At 49.2% G+C, this 19,270-nt stretch overlaps 1 long non-coding RNA gene across 2 annotated transcripts in view; it reads left to right on the top strand.

Annotated features, from left to right (window-relative positions):
* The first annotated feature begins 210 nt into the window (after positions 1–210).
* LOC120370492 overlaps positions 211–19,270 on the top strand; it is a 36,296-nt gene continuing 17,236 nt past the window's right edge. For both annotated transcript variants that reach the window (XR_005583768.1, XR_005583767.1), the window contains exon 1: positions 211–439. This is a non-coding gene — a long non-coding RNA (uncharacterized LOC120370492). The remainder of the gene's footprint in view (positions 440–19,270) is intronic.

Genomic DNA, 19,270 nt, shown 5'->3' with positions numbered 1-19,270 from the left:
TCAACAATTTTAAGCATCATTTTTGTTCTCAGTGACCCAGAATTAGTAAAGTTTGACTACATTTATTTTAGAAGCATTTTGCCTGTAGAGCAGTGTTACCCAACGGTACAGGGGCTCTGTCTCCAGTGTGAAGTCAAAATGCTGAATGGATGACATAACATTCAATCTCCAGGGCAACAGACTATCATCACAAACCATGGCTGGTACTGAGTTCATGGGAGGATCCCCCAGAAGGAGGAGCTAGCCAGAGGGAGACGAGGCTGTCGTTCAAACACAAGGATCGTTATAGCAGCAAAAGACAGGAGCAGCCATGTCAGCTGTTGTCGTGTGAAACGCTACCTTTGTTTCGTCAGTCATAGCATGGCTTGTCTCCCTGCTATTCTCCCCTCCGCATGAGGCTTCTGTGTCATTTGAGAGCTGGTGGAAGCTGACAGTGGAGGTATTTATTTTCACAGGTTACTGGGTGAGGTCTAGGGTGACCAGACAGCAAATGTGAAAAAACAGGATGGGGATGGGGGATAATAAGGACCTAGAAAGAAACAGACCCAAAAATCGGGACTGTCCCTATAAAATTGGGACATCTGGTCACCCTAGTGAGGTCCTTCCAGCGATGTGGGCCCCCTACATCTGCCAGAAATCCTCCTTCGTGCATTTTGCTATCAGCATATCTCCAGTAAGCGCCACCGAAGCTCCAGGCCACTGGCCGGTGAGCTTTCGGGCTTTAAAGTGAGGCATGCTGCCCTCTGAATATTTTAAGGTACAACATCATCAGTGATCATGTGAGTTCTGGAAGGGCCAAGGGTGGGGGAAGAAAAATAATAAGCTGCTTCTCCCGTTGACTCCTCTGGCCTATTGTGAAGAACAGGAGCTTTCGTCTCCTGCTAAACTGAGCCAACCAGCCCGCTCTTTGGCACCAGTGACTGGTCTGAGGCTTGTAAGAGCAATTTCACAGATCCCAAAGCCCTCTGGGACCCTTCAGAGGGTCTGAAACACAGGCCAGAGAACGTCCCCCAAATAATTCCCAGAGCAGATCTTGTTAGAAAAACAGCCAATCTTGATTTTAAAATGGTCAGTGATAGAGAATCCAGCTGACCCTTGGCAAGTTGGTCCAAAGGTTAATTACTCTCACTGATAAAAAATTATGAATTAAAATGTCCAGGGAGGAAAGCTTAGCACAGTCACGCCTGGGGTGGGGGAAGGGGTAGCTGGTGGGGGAGACCAGGCCCTGGACCCCCAGCTTCCTGCTATTCACCGTGACTCTCAGCCAGCCAGTAAAGCAGAAGGTTTATTTAGACGACAGGAACACAGACCAAAACAGGTCTTGCCAGTACAGACAACAGGGCCCCCTTTAGTTAGGTCCATCTGGGGGCCCCAGGGAGGCCACAGCCCTGTTGGGAAGCCCAAGCCCCGTCGGGCGCCCCTCTCCATTTCCCAGCCATCTCCAAACTGAAACTCCCTCCAGCCTCTCACTCAGCCTCCCCCCGGCTCCTCCCCCAGCCTTTGTGTCCTTTGTCTTGTTTCCTGGGCAGAGGTGTTACCTGGCCCCCAAACCCCCTCCTGGGTTCTCAGGTTACATGCTCAGGTATCCTCCCCTCCCCAAGGCAGCCGTCCCAGCACAACTCCCCTGCAACCTTCCCAGGTCAATACTCCCCATTCAGCATTCAAAGAACACAGTAAGAACATTCCCACTTCATCACAGTAGCCCCTTGAGTTCATTTTACTACGGTAGCCCATAGAGGCTCCCAACTAAGATCAGGGGCCTGTGGTGCCAAGTGCTGCCAAGACACATACTGAGAGATGGCCCCTGCCCTAAAGAGCTTGTAGACTCGATAGACATGGCAGACAGAGTGAGGGAAACTGAGGCAGGGACTTGCCCAACATACCCCAGCAGTGCCCAGAATAGACCCCAGGTCTCCTGATTCCTAAGCCATGCTACCCTCCTGGAGGCTGGAAAATGGGGGTGAGTGGAGGCCTAAGGGAATGGAATCTGGAAGGCCAGAGGGGACAACAGGGCACCCCCATAGTGAAAATTCCCTGCCCCCGACCCGACCTGACCTAATACCCTCTCCTGCTTGTCAAATCCCCACACAACAGTGGACAAGCCTCCCACCCCCTCAACCACCCAAATCCTGCTGTTTTCCCCAGCACAACCGGCCCTATCCCCTCAGCCTCAGGGCACATTTCTTGCCCTCAGCCATCACCCTTCTGCGCCCTTAAGCAAAATCCAGACAACTTCTTGCCAGCTTGGCTCCTCAGTGAGGGGACCACGCAGAGCCCAACAGATAATAACTGTTGTGGGTGAACTGCCTGACGCCCTGTCTGGGAAAGGAAGCCAGGGGTGCAGCATCGTCACCAAGGAGAGGCACAGAATTCAAGAGCCTGCCAAGAGGGTGGCTACCACTGGCCCAAGCCTTTGCATTGAAATGCCTGCAGTGCTTATGGAACACTCACCCGGAGTCAGCCAAGGAACAGGGCTAGTGAGAACCACGGTCTCTCCTTCTGGGTATTTACACATCCCCCCTGTTTGTAGATTTCGGTTCACAACACACCTGCAAGCTGGGAAGGATCACTACCCCCCTTTTAGAAAGGGGAAACTGAGGCAGAAATACCCTGCAGAATTTACCTGAGGGGAGAGACAGGAACTGAACCCACACCCCTTAGCGCTCTCCCGCAGTGGCTTTAGCACAAGACCAGCTATCAGTGAGCAGCTAGTTGCTGCAGTGGGAGTTCACCTGAACCCTCTGGGGGAAATACAGCAGTCATTACTTCCCGGAAGACACATGCTTGTTCATACCAGGAGTCAACCTTTGACTTTAAAGACATTCCTTATGCCCTGACTTAATCCATGCAGGCCATAAAAGAGGGAAGTGCCTGCACAACTAGGCTTCAAGTGGAGTAGATGCTGGGCTTTTCTTTCCATCCAGACTTCTATTAAGTTACTATAAGAGCTTGAAATGTTTAAAAAAAAAGTTCAAAAAGGAAAATGTTATGGGGGGAGGGGGCAGAATCTGTCCCAGCTTGGTGGCTTTGCCTTCACTGCAGTGAAACCAGCCTGCTGGTTCCTTTAATTGGCTAAGAAATCACAACAGCTGTGCTACTTCTGCTCCTTGGAGCAGGCAGAAATGACTTACCAGGACAGAGTTTTCACTTCCATCGCCAAGATGACCTGAGTCCACAAAAGGGGTCTGGGTGGCTCTGATGGGTTTATAGACCCTTGCCTGGAGCCTGGCAGACAAAGAGTTAACCCTTTCCCCAAGGCTAGAGAAAGGGCCACAATTACCTGCCCTGAAGGCAGGGGAGCAAGGCTGGGCCAGCTGTAGCAAATTCACTAAACAACATACACACTATAAAGGGATGTGCTGTAGGGGAGGAAGGGGCTGCATTTGGCAGTGAGGGTGGGGATGGGGATTTAGATTTGGATTTGCTCTTCTCTTCTCTTCAGCTGGTCAGTGCTGACTGTTATTCTGGCAGAGGGAGCTCCTGGGGTGGGCTCTGGAAGGGGCAAGACATTTTTTGCCTTTACTCCCCTGGTCTATCATACAAGCCAGCACTCATCTTGCTGTGTGGCCATTCTGTTCTTGCCCCAGCCGCTCTGTCCTCAGGACCCGCTGGGTTTCTTTGTTTGCAGGAAATCCCAGTGCCCCCCACATCCATTCACCCCCACTGAGGTACTGAGTGCTCCAAACCCAACCGTGCCCCCTCAAGTACCTGCATAGCAGAGCTGGGTGGCAAAGAGCTATTGAAAACTGGCTTTGCTGTTTCTGCTGGTGGTGCAAAGGGGTGTTAATAAGGCAAGGGAGGATGCTGCAGGCAGAGCTCTATGCCCCTCTCTACCGTGGTATATGGGGTTAGAAGCAGAGCAGCAGGCCAGGGGTTGCACCCTGTATACCAGCCCCTGGGAGGCTGTGGCATGCTGGGGTGAACTAAAGCAGCCCTGAAGGTGCTCTGACTTCCAGTGTGGGTCAGACAAGCCCCAGGGAGCACAAAGGTGCCATACGGTACCTTCCCCTCTCCCCAGCTCTCCTGAGGGCTGGTGTTCCTGGCTGTAATGCCCAGCTCGGGGGCTGTGGTGGACGGGAAATATGGATGGGTTCTTTCTGCTGCAACAGGGGAATGGGGTCTATCAACGAGGGCCTCTTTCCAGCCATTCAAAATGGAGAATCCTGTTGTTTGTATTAGGGCAGCACCCAGGCCCCAGCTGAGAGCAGGGCCCATTGTGTGGGGTGCTGTACATACACATAGTAAGAAACGGTCCCTGCCCTGAAGAGTTTACAGTCTAAATTCCAGCGGGTTTGCACTTTCTTCAGAGCCAATTTTCTTTATGTGATCTCTGCCCTGCCGCACTGTGCCCAGTCTCACCTAGACGGCAATCCATGGCAGGCCTATTCCTTTCAAAACACGCCTGAGTTCATAACCGCCTCAAAGCAGGCATGAGACTTGTTGTGCACACAAACCCATTAAGGCCCCAGGGGGTCTGCCCTGTGCCTTTGATAGGAGCAGGTGAAGGAGAACTTTCCGGAGGTCGGCTCTGCAGACTCTGGATCTGCCACCTCCACTGCCTGCACGCGCGTTACTCTTTGACGGGCCCCCCGTCCGGCTAGAAAAGCGGCAGTGTGACTAAGCGGGAAAGAGGGCAAGGGACGGAGCAAGAAGGGAGGAACAGAGAGACTGGAGGATGCGGGTGAGGATGAGCAAGAACTAGTCATGGGGAGGACATGACCGGTATAATGAGCTGTGATGGAACTAGCCCCAGAGCCAACAGCTTAACCAGACACAGCAAAGAAGCGTTGCATGTACTGAACATGGCACTAATGCCAAGAGAGACGGGGGGAACAAATGCAAAGCGCAGCAGCTACTTATAGATGTTGCAGGGGCTATTTTTCTGATTCTAATGAGCTTTGGCTGCTTCCTCTGAGTATGCAGCTTCCCTTTGGAGGTGCCAATAACGTAATTCTGGAGCAAAACCCTTCTCTGGCTCCCGTTGTTAGTGATCCTCGAAGACAAGAAAGCAGTTGCATGCTTACCAGCTCCCCTGGCTTGAAGAAGCTCAGCGCTGGGAACAATACTCATTGTCAATACGGTGCTGAGACTTGCTGCTTTCAGACTGAGCCTTCTCTTGGTAGGAACACAGGGAAGGAGGCTTAAACCCCCTAATTTGTATGGAAGTAAGAAGGTGGCACCTAGAGATTTTATACCAATCAGCTCTGAAGCAATTAAGCATGATTGGGAAAACATTACAGCTTGTTTAATGGGGTTGTCAGCTCTCCAGCAGAGCCTGGCTTAGAGCGATTGCTCTTCAATGTGAAGGCTTCCTTCAAGCGATAAAGAGTTAATAGTGTGTTACTTATGAGAATGCCTTGATAGCTAAATTCCATGCTAATAATTTACAAGGCATTTACACTACTGAACTACTTTGGCACATTAACGGCCTTTGGTGACCTCTGTGAAATAAATTGGTCTCACTCCAGTTCCCAGTGGCCGTGTGTCCACATGGCTTATGCCTCTGCCTTGAATGTATCATAAAGGAACACTCCTTGACTCTGTAGTGCACAACAATCTCAAGGCAGAGTCTTGTGGTCCATGGTGCCCAATGGATTTCCTGTTTCACACCTTGGAGTTAAGAATGAGTGAACCTCAAAAAGTCCAACTGGCTTCGAAAGCGCCTGAAATCTTGGATGCTTATTTACAGCTTATTTCCACACTCCAGATTTTTCTGAGGTTCTCCCACCTCCATCTTTCCCCATCCAATCCACTCACCTTCAGTGATTTCCAGAGTAGGGAAAAGATCTGGGGCTTTCCCACCCCGCTGTAGGAGACAGTATAAATTGAGGGAGGGGTCTAAAGCTTTTACTCTCCCCACTCTGTGGGTGCCGGAAGACATTCAAGTGCCAGTTCTGGCTAAACAAAGGGTGCAGCAGACGGGTCATCATGAAAACTTTCTTATGACAAGGTATCCACTTTTGGCGGTTGCTAAGTGAGAAAGGTGCCCTCCTCTCGGGGCCTGAACCATCACTGAGTGTTGTTCTATTGATGTCACATTCCTCTCTTGTTTCTCATTGGTGGAGGGTCTTGGCCCTGCCAGAATTCTCCTGGACGGCTGGAGTTTTCCTAATGTGGAATGACCTCTCTTCCACTTGCTCCTCCAGTTCCATTTAAGTCTTCAAAAAATAAAGATGATATTTCTGCTCTAGATTCTCATATACTTTTACAGCAAGCACAGTAAAAGGGAAGCCTCTGATTCAGAAGTAAATATTGCAACCTGTCATGTTCAAGACAATGTGTGCCCAGAGCACAGCATGTTCCCTTAGGCACACCCAAATCAATCTGCTCAAAGAATAGAGGAAGGGAAAACTCTTTCAGCATCTGACCATTAGCTGTTGTCAGACAGACCTCTTTGTGCGTACCGTCCTTGCCAAAGGCTCTGGAAAAGTTCCATCACTTTAATTTATAACTGCAGTCATAGAGTACTGTCTCTTTAAAGTTCAAAGCCAGGAGACCAAGAGGCTGGGAGATGGGAACCGAAGGAAAGATTCAAATGATATAAACTCTTCTTGTTGTGAACTTAAATAAAAGGCAGCTGTTGAACCAGCATAATGTGCCCTGCTTCCTTACATAGCAAGGGCCAAACCCTTGTGGTAATTGCTTTCCCTGCAATAAATTGACTATGTACATTTAGGTTTCAATTAATTTGCTTGCTCTAAATGAACTGCCTCCTAGTGCTTTCAGCAATCAAACCTCGTTAACTGAACACAGTGTTTGCCCTCTCTGCTTGGAAAAGGCTGGATAAAAGTAGGGCAGTGGAATCCAGTGGGAGGGCGGCACAGAACAAAGGAAGCTGGGGGAGAAGAGAGACAAAGCACAGTCAGCACCCTGCATGCAGGAGACGTTCCATTCCCTCCCACGTAGCCAAGGGAGAAACTGGGTGGTTCCAGTGGCATTTGGATCAGGTCCTAAATCTCGGCGGCAGAAGGCAGAGTGGAGCCGCAAGCCAAGCAGGCCTTCCAGGGCCTCTCCCTCCTGAGCTGGACAGCTCCTTCCAGGAGGGTCTAGGAAGTGGCAGGGATTTAAGGCGTATGGTAACTTTGGAACGGCACCACCTCTAAATCCATCTTCTGAAATAAAGATTTACAAAATGTGAACCTAGAGAAGAGGGAAAGGAGGTGGCGTGAGGGCACAGCTTCAACTCCAGTGGAGAGGCAGGTGCTGGCTGCTTCGGGAAGCAAGCCAGCAGCAGCCAAGCAAAAGAAGAAATCCCCAGGGAAGATGAATTTGCTGATGTTTTTGAGTCCCCAGACTAGGCAGGGTGGGAGGATCTGAAGTGGGAGAATGGGCCCATCAAAGTACACTTCCCCCTGATGTGCTGGGCACATGCCGACACTCACAAAGGACAGCGCTTGCTCTGAGGAGCTCATAGTCTAAGGACAGATGAGCAGCAAAGGGCTAGGAGAAAGAGAACCGTGGGCAGTTAATAGACAAGTCAGCTAGATTCACGGCAAGCAGCATGGCAGAAGTGAGTCTTTAAGAGGACTTATGTGTGGACAGAGGAGAGATTGTGCCATGCATAGAGGGCCACATGGAAAATAGAGGATGGAACCATGTTGATGCAAAAATCATGTGACACCAGCCTCTCTCTGTCCCTCTTGTCCCTTTTTCTTTCTGCAACTCTTCAGATGTCTGAGGCCTTCCCTGTCACGCCCACCCCTTTCCCAGCACTCGGATCAACTCTTTTTTAGCCAGCACCTTCTCTCTGATGCCAGAAATGTTGCTGTTTCCTCCTGAGATGATGCAACTAGTGTTGGGGTAAAGGAGGGAGGAAGCGGATTACTCTTACTTTCAGCTCTGACATCCAAATCTGGGGGTGCCCTTACCTTACCCTGCCCCGTGAAAACAAGCCCCTCTTAAATGCAGTTCTGACCTCCACCCTGGAAGGGAGGGTGCAGGCCCAGCTCTGCCATGGTGCTGATATAAGCCAGACCTCTTCGAACCCACCCTTCATAAATGCAGCCAGTCGTCTTTTCTCACTGGGTCTGCTCATCATGCAAGAAAGGCCAGATCCCTTTCCATAGCCGATTTCCAACATTGTTTCTATGATACAGTGTGGAAAATGCCCACGGCCAGTCTAAGCTAATACACCATTGCTAGCACTGGCATGGCTGCGCCTATGCTGGAAAACGTTTGTAGGGTAGAGGCACCTTTACGGTCTAATAATCTTCTCACCCCTCCATCTCCTGGCTGAGGCAACGGTTCCAGGGCTCTCTTCAAAGCCAATCAATGACACTTCTTTGTCATCCAAAGAAGGCGACTATGGGTCAGTGTGATTCAAGGCCTGGGCTCTCCCAGTCCCTACCACCCTGGAGAGTGAGTGGCAAGGTTTAGGAGTCAAGCCTAGGTTTCCCACAAACCTTGTGGCTGGCAATCTTGTAATGTTTTCCTCTTCCTTTGTATTGTGTGGGACTGATCAGTTAGTGATTCAAGAGGAGGAAAATACCATTAAACCAAAGGAAGGGAGCCGTCCGCCTCCTTCAGTTAGGACAAGCAGCTGTTGGAAATGTGCATACGTGGAGCAATAATGCCAAATGAAACAGTGACTTCTCAATTATGATCATTTAGGCTTCATTTAGCAGGCTGAAAAGAAAGCACAGGGCTTAATTGCATGAGAGAGAGAAAGAGAGAGAGAACCTCTAAAGCAGTCAGGCACAAACAAATGGCCTTGAGGAATAGCTCAGTATCTGCTCTGGGGGAGTTCACTCTGGGTCCAAAATACAGACTGGGCCTCTCCACTCTGGCCGATCTGACTAGTGTACAGGGTGAGTCTTTGAGAACAACAGAGCCCAGAAGCATATCCCCGCTCCTCCTGATTTTTAGGTCTCTCTCAGGATCAGGGCCAATAATGTTCTAGATCGTTTTAGATACCTTTCACCATTGCCAGCATGGAAAGGACAGTCTGGGATTGGGATTCTTTCCCACGGCCATTGGTAATTCATGGTGTTTCCCTCTGGACCTACCCAGAGAGAGAGGGGGGGGGGACATCAGGAAAGAAAAGGAGAGAGGAAGATGCTAGGAAGAAGAGCAAAGGAGAGAGTGAAGTATCCCAGGGGTGGGGATGAGGGGAACAGGGAGACCCACAAATGGCGTGTGAGTTGGGAAGACCACAAAAAGAGGGAGAGAGGAGGGATGGACAACAGAGCTGGAGTGGCAAATAACAAAGAGACAAATCAAATGAAAGGAGATGGGCTGCTGCTCTTCAGTGGAAGTCCAGGAGATATGGTCCAGGGGAGGGAGAGTAACACCAACAGAAGAGACAACAATACAGAGATGAGAGACAAGGGGAGGAAGATGGATAGAATGGGCCGGAGCTAGAAGGAGGGAGGAAAGAGGCTAAAGACATGGAAGGAGGAGGGCAAAGGAGCAGAAGACACACAGCACGTTCATTTTAGTGAATTTAGAGTAATTGTGTTCCACTTGATTATTATGAGTTATATTGCAGTCAAGCCTGGAGGACACCACCTGGTGAAGCTCCTTTTTTTCTCGGCTCTGTATAAGCAAGTGGTAAATGGCAGCCCCTTCCCCAGAGAGCTCTCCCAGTCTGTTTGGGTGGGTGATAAACTGCCCTGTGACTGTAGGTTTAGAGGTCAGCTGTGGGGAGACCCTCTCAATCTATTAATACTGCTGGGTGCTCTGGAGTCTGTAGTTAAGTACCTCAGGGGTGGGGAAGGCAATGGGACAGAGTGGGGGAAATCATACCTCTGGCCCTCCTAAAAGCCCTAAGTCTGGCCTTGCTCCTACCCAGATATCCACCCCCAACTCCCTCCCCTGCACCACAAGGTGGACACGGGCCTTCTCCCAGTGGTCACAACCCCATCAATCCGACCCCTTGTGGCTAGAAGCCATTGCATCTCATCTACACATCTCTCTTGTGCCCTTCCCCGAGTAGTCCTTTGCACCCCCATAGAGAAGTGCACCCCACACTGGGAAATGCTGGCATAGAGTTTAGGAAGATATTTAGGACCCAAGTTGCAGAGCTACCTTTTCTAAGGTGCCTTCTGAATTTACTCGGTGGCATTGGCCAACGTGCATCTATCGGCCCATGGCTGCAGGTACAGGGTAGCTCCCTGTACAATAGCTCCCCCAAATTCAGGGTTTTGCACATATCAACTGGCCAATTCACAGATGCTGACAGTTTGCAGTTCAGGCATCGCCTGTGAAAATTTGGCCCTAAAAGTTGAAAATCACAAACTAGATTCACTGCACCATACAATGCAGCTGACGTAAAAGAGAAGCAGAGCCCCCCTCAGTATAAAACCCCCATTCCCGTCCCTTCCTTCTAAAAGACACTTTTGTTGGCCATTCAGTTTTGCTCCCTTTTTTTAAAAAAAAAACCTTCGCCAGCTACGTTTCTCAATGTGAGCATCTAAAAATAAAATGAAAAGCCACCACCTAGGCTGACCAGACAGCAAGTGTGAAAAATCGGGACGTGGGTGGGAGGGTAATAGGAGCCTATATAAGAAAAAGACCCAAAAATTGGGACTGTCCCTATAAAATTGGGACATCTGGTCACCCTACCACCACCCCGCCTGGCCTTGTTGCAACGTCCCATGGAAATTATTGTGGTTTCTTGCTGCTGCTACATAATTGTTTAAGAAGTGGAGTGAATTGTTTAAGAGGTGTTTAAAGAGGTGGTTTTGTTGGTTTTTTTCTTTCCTTTGGTCTGATTATTTTAAGCCTTCTGCGAGTCCCCCACTGATTGAACCTAACGTTATCTCATGCACACAGTTGTTGTCTCATTAAAAGGAAATCAGAGAAACTGACTTTAATAAATGTTAACACCCTCTGTGAAAAATCCAGCAATTAAATCTTCCTGACCCTAGACCTTTGAAAATGACACATGGCAAATCCCTTTCGGTTTTAATAAATCCGGCCCATCAAAGGATGGTAGCACTGGGGGAGGAGGGGAGAACGTGGGGGAGGGAGAGAAAAGGGGAGATTAATACTTTAAAAGAGTAAAAGACAAAGAATAACCCTGCCATTTTCCATCATCCACACCAAAAAGCAGAGCAGAATGAGCATCATTAGAATCAGAGCGATAAGATGAGCTTACTCCAAGCAACATGGGTGGGGTAATGGGATGTGGGGGAGGGCGGCATGAGAATGGTGACTAGACCCACCATTGAGGGCACAGCATGCCTCATTAGACAGATTTCCAAGGACATTTAAAGAATTATATTTACCCTATGGCTATAATTTTGTTTTCATATTAGTCTCAAGCACAGAGGTATTTTGGGCATTGGAAACAATTGGACAGCAGGCGAGGGATTAACTCCACAGAAATGTATTGTCAACTCATAGACAGTAATAATCATAGGACTGGAAGGGACCTCGAGAGGTCATCTAGTCCAGTCCCCTGCACTCATGGCAGGACTAAGCATGATCTAGACCATCCCTGACAGGTGTTTGTCTAACCTGCTCTTAAAAATCTCCAATGACAGAGATTCCACAACCTCCCTGGGCAATTTATTCCAGTGCTTAACTACCCTGACTGAAAGTTTTTCCTAATGTCCAACCTGAACCACCCTTGTTGCTATTTAAGCCCATTGCTTTTTGTCCTGTCCTCAGAGGTTAAGGAGAACAATTTTTCTACCTCCTTCTCTTAACACCTTTTATGTACTTGAAAACTGTTATCATGTCCCCCTCAGTCTTCTCTTCTCCAGACTAAATGAACCCAATTCTTCCATTTTTGTTGCTCTGCTCTGGATTTTCTCCAGTTTCTCCACATCTTTCCTGAAATGTGGCACCCAGAATTGAATACAATACTCCAGTTGAGGCTGTATCAGCATGGAGTAGAGTGGAAGAATTACTTCTCGTGTCTTACTTACAACACTCCTGCCAGTACCTCCCAAAATTATGTTTGCTTTTTTTGCAACAGTGTTACACTGTTGACTCATATTTAGCTTATGATTCACCATGATCCCCAGATCCCTTTCTGCAGTGCTCCTTCCTAGGGAGTCATTTCCCATTTTGTATGTGTGCAACTGATTGTTCCTTCCTAAGGCCTGGTCTACACTGGGGGCAGGGGGAACAATCTAAGTTAGGCAACTTCAGCTACATAATAATGTAGCTGAGGTCGACGTAATTTAGATCTACTCACTGCAGTGTCTTCACTGTGGTGAGTCTACAGCTGATGCTCCCCTGTTGACTCCGCCTGCTCCTCTCGCTCTGGTGGAGTACCAGAGTCGACGGGAGAGTGCTCGGTGTCGATTTATCGCGTCTAGTCTAGATGCGATAAAGCAATCCCCGCTGGATCGATCACTGCCTGTCGATCTTGTGAGTAATGCAGACAAGCCCTAAGTGAAGTGTTTTGCATTTGTCCTTATTGAATTTCATCCTGTTTACTTCAGACCATTTCTCCAGTTTGTTCAGATCATTTTGAATTTTAAGTCTATCCTCCAAAGCACTGGAACCTCTCCCAGTTGGTATTGTCCACAAACTTTATAAGTGTACTCTCTATGCCATTGTCTAAATCATTGATTAAGATATTGAACAGAACTGGACCCAGGACCAATCCCTGTGGGACCTCACTCAATATGTCCTTCCAGCTTGACTGTGAACCACTGATAACTACTCTCTGGGAACAGTTTTCCAACTAGTAATGCGCCTACTTACAGTAGCTCCATCTAGGTTGTATTTCCCTAGTTTGTTTATGAGAACGTCATGCAAGACTGTATCAAAAGCCTTACTAACATCAAGCTATACCACATCTGCTGCTTCCCCCAGCCACAAGGCTTGTTACCCTGTCACGTGGTACTTTGGCATGGTTGCTTCCAGTGGGAGCTAGAACCTGGGAGGGAGAAATAACCAACTGGCGCTACCTAAAGCCAGAACTCCTCAGAAATGGAGAAATTGGGCCTGATTCAAACTTGGTGTAAAGATGTGGGGAAGCCAGCAATTCCTATTGTGTTTGGACCAGGTCTCTTTTTCTTAGACATGAATCCCTGAGTGGAAGGAAATTGTGTGCAGTGGGGTCAGTAATATTTTGTGATACCTTTAGAAAGCTGTCGGGGAAGGAAGACGGAAAGATAATTAAGTAAGGGAGGAGGGGAAGCCAGAGGAGGAGGCTGCTGAAAAACAGAAGAGGATTAAGCCGGGGCAATATGATTCACTTGTAATCAAATAGGGAGTATCTCAAGAGATCTGGATTCAAAGCATGGTTCTGCTCCCAACTGACTCTGTGACCTTGGACAAGCTGCTTGATCTCTCTGAGCATCACTTTGTCCATCTCTTGTCAAGTGGGGATAATACTCTTTTCTCAGAGGCAAGGGGCTTGATTCATGTTGAGCGTGTGTAGCGCACTGTGAGATCCGAGGACAAAAGGCACAAAGTGTCATTCGTGGTTCTGATTTACTCTTGCATCTCTGGCTGTCCATTGCCTGACTGCTGTTACTCTTATTATTTAGACCCAACATTTCTCTTTTCATTCTAGTCCCATTATCCAGCTCTTCCAGCTATGTAATCTGGAGTGGCTGAATTGGGGCGTAACTGGGAAATGGCTGTTTTTCTGCACAGCCAGGTGAGACACTGGCAGTGATAAATCGCTGATGCACAGGAACTCATTAGCACAAATGTCTAGAAAGCCTGATAAGAGTCCTCCAATAAGCCTGCCCAAGCGATAACAGCACTGGAAGAGGAAGAGAAATGGCCAGCCAGGGACTACAGGTTTGATTGGATTGTAACGAACCTTTAATTCAGATGCACTTTTGCCTGTAATAAAGTTTGTTGGGCCAAAAGAACTTTGCTAAGAGTACACGTGATGGATGAGCGCCTGAGGCCCAAGGGTCCAGAAAGCTGAGCTGCTGATGTGCAGGTGGGGTAGGTGGGGGACATAGGAACTGTCTCTGGCTGGGCTGGGGAACCCAGAAATGACTATGCCTCATTTATAAAGTAAAATGGAAAAGCAAAAGCTAGAAGAGCCTTGGGGAGGAATTGTCATCTCATTTCTACAGGCGAGACCATCCGGTCAGAGTTAAGGTGCATTGCTCAGCCACAGCATGGAGACGCTCGCTCTGCCTGTGCCGTACGTGCCCTGTGGAGCAATGCTGGAGAAGACTTTCATCTCAGGGACTCCCAGTGCCTTTCGCGCCTCCTTGGCACAGCGGGTGCTGGCAGGGATCTCTGCTCAGGCTTCCCTTCTATTGACCCTATGGCGCTCATCCCTGTTGGCTGACTTTTTTTGTTGCCCATGTAGAGTGAAATCCTGGTTCTGTGGCCCCTTCCTTATCTGAGGGGTGGGGCTCTCACTCCATGGGTGGCTTCTGAAAACCAGTCCTAGGACTTAAATAGGCTAGTGCCTTTCAGAGCTGTGGGTGCCATCCAGGGTTCTCTGCTTAGTGTCCCCTCCCAGGCCCCTAGCCTCACTCCCCTTCCTCTTTTGCCCCCGGTACTCAGTGGATCCTTGCGGTCTGTCCCTTCGATCTTAGGGGAAGATCATTATTGCATCTGTAGATGGTGCTTTGGAGGCTTCACCTACCAAAGCGGGAATCAAACAAGCCAGCATCTTTCACTAGCACTGACAGACGCAAAATTCAGTGTGCGTATGTGTGTGTGTGCACCTTGGGTTTTGCTCCCCACAGGGACCCTGGCTCCCACCGCAGACCTTACTAAAACCACACAGAACACGGCTCTCCCTCAGCCATGAGCTTGCCCAGATTCCGTGTGGGCGGGGCTCAGTGAGCAATCTCACATCCTACGGGGCTAAGTTCTACCAAGGCTACCCGGTGCAGGATTAGGACAGTGTCTAACTTCAGCTTTGGAATTTCTTCAGTGGCTCTTGCTAGCTGAAGTCACCCTGCCTGCAGCGACTATTAATGCAAAGAGCCCCTCTGCAGTCGGGGCACGAATCTGAGCCAGCCAGCGGAGTCATTCCACGTCCCAGCGTGGTGGGTCTGTCCTCTGATATGAAAGAACTACAGCCTCCAGGGCATTATGTACCCTGCCACCCACCAATGCTGGATTCTTCTTATCAGAGCTAAAATAGGCCACAGGCTTTTTCTCACAGTGACAGGGTCTGCTTGGGCCCTGAGAACTCCGCTTCCTCTGTGGCAAAGGAGCATTTAATTTCCAAGGCAATTTGGCTTTGGGCAAAAAGCAATCTCAGTGGCTCAGCCTGCCGCAGTGTTATCTGCCACATCCCGCGCTGCCCTGGCACTGAGAAACGGCTCTGCTAATCAGCTGTGCTGGGTAAGATGGGACTTAGAGCCCCGGGGCTGAGAGGCCAAGGGAAGTTGGTTTGGTTGACGTGTTTGTTTTAGTTATTTATTCAGAGTCTTTCTACGCTGCAGAGCCTCTGTCTGCTGCTGAGCGATAAGCAGCAAGGAGGCCGGGGTCTTGCCCCCGTGTCTCCAGCCCCGGCGGGCTCTCTCAGCCTCCATTTTCTGTAAGGCCCTGTTGCCACTAGCACTCCAGCTGCACGGAGGAGCCCCCACGTAAGTCTCTGCCAAGCTGCCTTCCTGCCCTGTATCTGGAAGGCCACGCTGAGCACCATGGAAACGCTGTCACCCAGAAGACAGAAGGGCAGGAAAATTCATGACTTACTCAAACAGAATCCACCAGAACTGTGCTGGGACAGAAATGCAGCACTGGGGTTATACACCTGCCAGCAGCTGCCCTACGTGTGGCACGCCATGCAAATTGTTTGAACTCGACGCTAATTGCCTTGCTAAGCAATTTGCATAGGTACCACTAATGTGCATAAGCCCACATACTTCAGCACAATGCGCCCTGCTCCAAGCCATGGCAGGGGTTGGGACCTTCATCCTGGGCTGTGGAGGGGGCATGTGCCACTTGGCATGACGGACCCAACCTCGCCTTGGTTCCCCCTCCCAGTGCCCCATGGCTCCCTCACACAGAGCGATTTCCCTTCTCTCTCGGCCAGCGGAGCATTGCAAACCATGTGGTGCTGCCTGGCACAGGGAGGGAAAGGAGATGTCTCCTGGTTCCCTGGAATGTCCTGCTTGGGTGTAGGCAGAATGTGGGGGCTAAAATCCGGTTGGAGGAGAAATGGCGCCTCTCCCCACCCTTTCTGCCAATGCACCTCATTCCCGCTTTGCAAAACCACAACTGTCTGTCTATCCAGATATTTGCATCACGCCCATCACCATGGTCTTGGGCCATGAAAAGAACTAAGGGAAAAAAATCCAATCAGCAGAACTGGGATCCTCCACTCCTGCCTTTAATGATGCCACTGGAAGAGAGAAAGTATTGAAAACAGCAAATAAAAGTGAGGTTGCTGGGCCATTGTGATATAGCCATTGTGAAAGGCAAATGCGAAGAGCTGGGGCTGCTCTTCTGCTCTGAAGCTGGTGAGATCCGGGCTCATTCTAAGCTGTTCCAGCCCTGGCCACCCACCCACACACACACACACGCAGCACTGCTGATGCACCTCAATCCTGACCTGAAGCATTCCTTGCTCTGCCTCTGGTTTGGCATGGAGGTGCCTGTGTAACTGAGCTGTCTATGGGAGTCTGATGCAGGGCCCAGACAGGGGAGCAGAATATACACACGCAATTGTCCCAAGTCCCTAGCCAGAGCAGTGACACTTGCTTTGTGTTCTCTGCCCACCGACTGCAAGCATCTCAGTTCCAAGCTGCTCTGCGGAAGGGAATGAGCCGTGTCTGAGAATCCCACAGCACTACACAGCCTTCCTGCTCCCCCTCCTGGCACGCTAGAGCTAAACAGCCACATGGAGGTAAGATCGCAGGCCTGGGGAGAGAGAAGAAAAAATCATACCAATTGCTCTGTCGTGTCTCCAATTTTGAGTCCCAGCAAACCCCTCTGATGGGCTATTAAATTATCCATCACACCCATCAAAGGAACAGCAGCACAGAGAAACTACTCAGCAGGATTATATGGATCGTTTACTTCCCCGGCTTTGGAAGATCCTTTTAGAAGCGTGTAAATATCATTTTTCTTTCTACTGATTTGTTCTTTATTATTTGTATCACAGTAGCACCCAGAAGCCCCCGCTGAGTTGAGGGCCCCAATGTGCTGGGTTTGTACAGACACCCTGTAAGCCGGTGGATGTGCCAAAAAGCTTACAGTCCCAGCAGGCAAGATAGATACACATGTGGGGGAAACAGAGGCACAGACAAGGGAACTGACTAAGGCCAGGTCTACACTACAGATTTATATCTGTATAACTATGTCACTCAGGTGTCAAAAATCCACACACACACACACACACACCCCCCAGTGATGCAGTTATACCGACCTAACCCCCTGGTGTAGACAGCACTACGTCAATGGGAGATCTTCGCCCACTGTCATAGGTACTGCCCCTCGGGGAGGTGGATTAACGGTGCCGATGGGAGAAGCTTTCCTGTCCGCATAGGAGCATCTTCAGTCAAGTGCTACAGCTGCACCTCTGTAGCGCTGTACGTGAAGACAAGCCCTTAGCCAAAGTCACACAGCTAGGCCGTGGCAGGGGCAGGAGCCAAACCAGGTCTCCGGAGTCTTAGCCCAGCATCCTACCTACCCCAGCACTGCCCCTTTAGAACCACACCTTTCCTTAGAATTAACAATAAAAGGTAGGTAAAGTCAGGCTCTGCTTCATTTACTTTCTTTCTGTCCTCCCGCATTATGAGTCATACTAATAATAATAATCATTAATTAATCATTTGTATTGTGGTAGAGCCTAGGAGTCCTGGCAATGGACCAGGACCCCACTGTGCTAGGGGATGTTCACACACAACCCCCCCGAATCTGGTTTCATTAGCTGCTGTGCATTTCCTTTGGCAGCAACAGAGCACTCAGCTTTTTAAGCTGTGACTGTTTGTGTCTTTAAGTTTGTGGGGACCCCACTGTGTATTTGCAAAATGCAGAATTAAAAAAGCCAGCAAGAGTATTTTGCCACTTTAGAGATGCAAAGTGTTACATTCTGTACTTGTTCTAGGTAAAAGCCCATCACCCTGCGAAGTGTGAGCTGCACTGCTAATTGTGCAATTATTTTGTTCGGTAGCAAAGAAAAACTTGGAGTGCTTTCAGCAAATTCTGGGGTGGAGCAAATGATGACTTATTTAAAAATGACATACCAAAGTAAGCAGCTCTTTGTGAGATTTGTTTTTAGGCTTCAGGCATATTTTACTGCCAGTCCTCTAAAAAAACGAAAGCAGTTACATGGTGGCCTCACCAGCCATTCCTGCTGATGCAGGCACCTGCATGCACCAAGAGGATCACTGCCATCCACACCTGGAGTTATTTTGAAGCTAAGTACCCGTGAGCAATTTGTATTCACAAATGTCAGCGCTATGGGCAGTCTGGGTGTCCCATGGTCTGGGCTTCCTGTTTTCGGAAGGCACTGTTTTTCCTTTGTGTACATTTTATTTCCTAGGCTATCTCAGGCTGAGAGGTGGCAGAGTCTAGTGGCTATGGTACTGGATTGAGACTTGGGTTCTGTTCCCTATCCTGCCACTGCCCTGCTGTGTGACCCCATGTCTGTGCCTCTATTTTCCTTCCCACCTTTATCTCTCTAGACAATCATGGTGGGACCCAAAGTCTGTCTGAGCCTCAGTTTGGCAAACAGGGTTGTTACAGGATTTGATTCTCTCTGTCTCCTACCGCCCTTCCCTCCCACCAAAAAAAAGGATCCCCTGGGTCAGAATGAAGTCTCCTGTCCATCTTGGCCCCAGGCTGAGCGTGTACCTGGCACCATGAAAGAGAAGCAGAAAATAGAAGAGGGAGAACAATCCCCCTTCTAAACTCAGCAAGTGATTACAGATGTTTAGAAAACAAAAGATGATTGGGTGGGTGGAGGGGCAGAACCTGATGATCTTCAACTATGTTAAGGGCTATTATGAAGAGGATGGTGATCAACTGTTCTCTGTGTCCACTGAAGGTGGGACAAGAAGTAATGGGCAAAGTCTGCAGCAAGGGAGATTCAGGTGAGATATTAGGAAATAATTTCTGACAGTAAGCCTAGTGAAGCTCTGGAACAGGCTTCCAAGGAAGGTTGTGGAATCTCCATCCTTGTGGGTTTCTAAGAACAGGTTGGACAAACATCTGTCAGAGATGCTCTAGGTGTAGCTGGTTCTGCCTCAGAGCAGGGGGCTGAGTTTGATGACTTCTCGGGGTCCCTTCCAGCCCTACATTTCTATGATACTTTGCAATTAATGATCTCAAACTGCAACTAAATGTGTGCATTCGGGACAACTTGCATTGCATCTGACTTTGCAAATGACCTCTCTAGCTTATGCTGTTGCACAGGAAGGGCCCGATCCTGCTC

This window comes from Mauremys reevesii, linkage group 8 (genome assembly GCF_016161935.1).
Source record: "Mauremys reevesii isolate NIE-2019 linkage group 8, ASM1616193v1, whole genome shotgun sequence".
Lineage (NCBI taxonomy): Eukaryota > Metazoa > Chordata > Testudines > Geoemydidae > Mauremys > Mauremys reevesii.
The sequence above is the reverse complement of the archived record's forward strand: the minus strand, read 5'-3'. Positions and strand labels throughout refer to the sequence as shown.